Genomic DNA, 4933 nt, shown 5'->3' on the forward strand with positions numbered 1-4933 from the left:
AGGAAATTTGTGGCCCACAGAGGAATCTAACAGTGCCAAGGCAAGCCAGTTGGATATGAATATGTTACTTAGTTCAAAGTAAATGCCAAGTCAGAGACTAGCACCAAGAATAGTTTGGGGAAGACTTGGGAACTACCATATATAGTATACATTTATTACCAATGAATTATTTTGGTTCTGGATCATCACATTAAATGCTATAGAAAGATTCTTAGAAGATGTAAATTTTTATCCTGCAACTGGCAAACCAACCATGTATGCCTCTTGTCCAAGTGGATGCCCAGCATCTGAAAAATAAGTTTGCCAAGCATTGACTATTCTGAGTCTTCAGTATTCTCATTCTGAAGTGATATCAGTGTTTCTCTCAATGACAAGCATAAAACATTCTAATTCAGATATCAATGTCCATGAATAAAACTGCATTGGAACACAGGCTGCATACACCTTGCTGTTTCATCTGTACTGGTGTTTGTTTTGTAATTTTGGTTTTGTTTTGTTTGTTTTTTGTAAGGCAGGTCTGAAAGTGTAGTGACAAAATGAACCTCAAGACATGGCAAACTATTTTGTCCTTCGGGGCTTCTGGAATAGAACCTTCTGTCTTGCCTACCACTGACACCTCAAGCTCTTCACAGACATAGCTTTCTGACCCCGCACACAGTGCACAGGTATGCTCTCCCAGCTCGGGATGTACATAACACCCACCAAGTACTGCTTCTGAATCTTCTGGCATGAGGTGGCAGTGATGCTAATAATTCTCCATATGGCTATGGACTGCTAGACCAGGATGTCCAAGGCATCATAGGGAGTTGAAATAACTGTTTTCCCCAGAGTGTATCTTTCTCTTCCCCTGTGCAAATGCACGTGCTGTTTGTGAAGTCCTAACAATTCTCATCATAATGGAAAGGAATCTCACCCATTTTATTGCCATAGTTACAGAGATTGCAAGTTTAGATGCTGTATTAGCAGTAAGTGCACGATAATAATAGAAGTCAGGGAGGAGGGAACGAAAAGGCTCCTGTTTCTCCCTACAGCATCCTTCAGGGCAAATATACCAGAGACAGTTTGCATTAAATTGCAAAGTTAGCGATTTTCTTTAAAAAAATAGTCCAAATAATTGCTTTAAAATCTCTTGTCTTCCCCTGACTGGTTAACCCTCATGCAACCCACCTCATCCGGAAACAATGAAAAGGAGGTTAAGAGAAAAATAAGTGGCCAGGGTTACTATGGAAACCAAAGTAGAAGGCAAGTGAAAGTCAATTTAAGGTTTAAATGCATATGAAGTAGATGTAGGTGTGTGGATGTATTTGCATATAGATATCCATCTCCTCTCCTCTGTGCTATCCATAATGTGTTCTTCCTTCCAGATCCACCTAAAGACTCCCCCTTCCAGAGAGATTGTCCTGCCGATTACAATCTCCAGTAATCTCTGTATTCTAGAGCTCTATTTGAATTGCAGGCTGGAAACAGGGTTTGACCTCTTAATATATATTTCCCTGGTAAGGAAATGTCCAGTCTTCTGAGGCAGCTGAAAATGCAGGTTAGCTTACCCGTGTGTCTTTCTTCTTGCTGTGTACACCACAAGAACTGTGCTTGTCCACTCCCTTGGCCTGGGGAACTCTTATGAGTTTCCAAGTCTTTATGTAGATAACAATACATACATACATACATGTACATGCATACATACTATTTTCTTGAGCATTTATGTCTCAAGTGAGGTGAGGGATGTCTCTTCAGTCATCCAACAGTCCATCTTATGTCTTGTCACACTAAGTTGAAATTTCTACTTACATGACTCTTCATCCCTCTCCAATATATACAGACAGACAAGAGCTATATTTTAGTTTGTGTACTTTACTGCTAATGAATAAATACGAGCATAAGTCATTCAAATCATATGACTTAGGTTCAAACGCCCATTTCCAAGGGCCAAGAACAGCTGTTAAATGTGATTATTATAGCTTCTAATTATTATGATTATCTTCACATGTGCAAGGTACAATTCTCCCTCCATTGATTCTAAAGAGAACCTGGGATATATGAAAGAGGAAAAAAATCTTTATGTTGTGAACAACTGGTCAGTCTTCTTAGAAGACTGATCCTACAGAGCATTTGCAATGAGGCATGCATGGGAACAGTGACATACTGAAGGTATAGAGAAGTCTGTGTTTCATACTCACAGTCATGCAGAGATTGAGAACTGTTCAACATTAAAAAAAAAAGACTACTGTGTGAAATTCTGAGCCTCCCAAGCACAGAGAGCATTTAGATGATGATGGCATGGTCATGACCTGAGGACATCAGGGATTGAAATGCATGATGTCTGTTCAACTAATTGCAATGAGGAAACTATGGCTCGATCTGATGGAGGCAGTAGAAGGTAGAGGTGACCAGGAATAAATTGGAGTGAGTGGGAGAAGCTAAAAGGTAGCTTAGAGAACTCACTTCAGATAACTGTGTCTGGCATCTATCGTTCCTCTGCAGGAATGGATGGCTGGGAAGGACTTAAGGTCAAAAGCGACATGATCATTGATGCACTCTCTGAAGATAACAGTTTGACCATGAAAAAGAAAGAATGGGAGTAGTCTCAGGTCTGGCGGACACTATGCAGCTCTCATGATAACCATCAACAGACACCTGGATGATGTCGGGGCAGAGGCATGAAAAGGGGGATGGCGGGGATACTGAGAGCACGATATCAAAGCAGAACAGGTTGTATCAGCCTGTCCTTCCAGGAACATCCCCTTCTCTGTGGCTGTGTGCCATCCCTACATTTGTCTTCCTGGAAAACAGGCCAACCTTCTTTATGCACAGGTGCAAACTTGGACTGTCGCTGCACTGGGAAGGTTGCAGTCACCTTGAGTGGATTCCCCACACAGCTCAGCAACATGCAGAGCCTTTCCTCTGCTGCTCTGTCAGCTCCGTTTTGCATCAAGACTGCTTTGTGTGTCACCAAGTTATTAAAGTTGCAGATCACAGTGCTGTGTCAGGCGTTGTAGCGCTGAAACTGGGTCAGCAAGGGCTGTCTCTCAGGCAAGACGTGGATTCCTGGTGTCCCCACACACCGCTGCTTTTTTCAAAGATACCTTCTCTGCCTCTCCCCAGACAGTATAGAGAGGATGACATTCCCACCCCCATCTTGGCCTTTCTATTTAGCAACCATAGTGGTAAATAAACCCAAACATAAAGATCAGGAAGGAGTTCCTTTGTCCTCTCCATCAGTCATTTAGCTCACAGCAATGCAAGATCAGAGTGTTTCAAGCCTTTTTTGAATCTTTCCTTTTGACAGATAAACTGACTCTAGGAATTGAGGAATCAGCTATTTGAGATCTTGAATGTTAGGGTTTCCCTTATGCTGCTCCAGGCAGCCCAGGGGCAAAGAGGCATGGGCCAGTACTAAGACAAACATGGGCAGACAGGATGAGAGTGAGTGAGGAAAAGCATAGAAACCTCCCCGTAGCAGGAATGATTACAGGGCAATGGGTGTGTATTGCAGACCACAATTTCAGATTTAGAAGAGAGAAGATAGTCCAAACGGGAGGCCTGACCAAACACAGGTCTGCCTCAATTCCACCTATACACCTATGTATACAGCATCTGCTATGCACAAATAAGGGAAAATATTCAAGAATAACGAGAAAGACAAAGACCCTTGTCCTTGTGAAGTTTGTTTTCTAAGAGACAACATAGATCCTAAATGTAGTAAATACTTAAACAGCATAAATCACATAGTGTAGTCTTGAAACGTACGTTAGAATTTCTGGGAAAGTTACACAGTTGAAAATCTACAGGATAGCAAAAGAGTATGGTGTGAGAAAGTGAGGGAGAGAGGAGGAGAGAAAATGCAAAATCAAACAGGGAAGGAAAATGCTAAGGGTCTGGGTTATATATATATGTATATATTTAAAAAATGTCTTCTTTCCAGTGGCTATTTGAAGCAGGAGAAGACACCCACTGCTAAACACTGAACTAAACACCTGGAATCCAGTTGCAGAAAGGGAGGAATGATGAGCAAAGGGGTCAAGACCAGATTGGAGAAACCCACAGAAACAGATGACCTGAACAAGGGGGAGCTCATGGACCCCAGTCTGATAGCTGGGAAACCAGCATAGGACTGTTCTAGACCCCCTGAACAGAGATGTCAGTTTGGAGGACTGGGAAATCTATGGGGTCTCTGGTAGTGGATCAGTATTTATCCCTAGTGTACAACTGGACTTTGGGAGCCCACTCCAGATAGAGGGATACTCTCTCAGCCTAGACACAAGGGAGAGAGTTTAGGCCCTGCTCCAAATGATGTGAGACACTTTGAAGATCCCCCATGGAAGGCCTCACCCTACCTTTAGAGCAGAAATGTGATGGGATAGGGGCTCGGTGGAGAGCAGGAGAGAAGGGGAGTGAGTGGGAATTGAGATTGGTATGTAAAATATGTTTGTTTCTAATTTAAATAAAAAACAACAAAAAAATTTGGAGAAAAATGTTCAGTAAAAAAGTCTTGTAAGGTTAGAATATTAAATAGATGATTAAATATAAAAGGAAAGCACGTATTCGAGTTAAATAAATGGACAATCTGAGGGGGTGTGTTTCACAGAGAAGGAAGAATCCCAAAGGCCAACTAGCACTATACATTGCAAGGAGAACAGTGACACTGGAATACATAAGCGGTAGGAATAAAAGTTGAAATGAAGTTAATATGAACACAGAAAGAGCTCTTTAAGGTTCATATGACAACTGCAGGAAAAGTCATACATGGAGTCTTTGTCATGTTTTTATCTAGATTATATGTTTTTATCTAGAAAGACTGGTCAAGTACAGAGATTCTCAATCTGGTATGGTTTTCCTTCTCAAAGGGTACTTGGAAATGAAAGATATTTTCACTATTCAAAATGAGGCAGATGTGTTACTAGGCTCTACTAAATAAGATGTATGAACTCTCTTA

General features: G+C 41.5%; 1 long non-coding RNA gene across 1 annotated transcript; it reads left to right on the top strand.

Moving 5' to 3' along the window:
• The first annotated feature begins 446 nt into the window (after positions 1–446).
• LOC121144044 lies at positions 447–2975 on the top strand. The gene is made up of 2 exons (XR_005881388.1): positions 447–665; positions 2482–2975. It is a non-coding gene; the product is annotated as an uncharacterized LOC121144044 (long non-coding RNA).
• The last annotated feature ends 1958 nt before the right edge of the window (positions 2976–4933 follow it).

This window comes from Mesocricetus auratus, unplaced genomic scaffold (genome assembly GCF_017639785.1).
Source record: "Mesocricetus auratus isolate SY011 unplaced genomic scaffold, BCM_Maur_2.0 Super-Scaffold_100014, whole genome shotgun sequence".
NCBI classification, from domain to species: domain Eukaryota; kingdom Metazoa; phylum Chordata; class Mammalia; order Rodentia; family Cricetidae; genus Mesocricetus; species Mesocricetus auratus.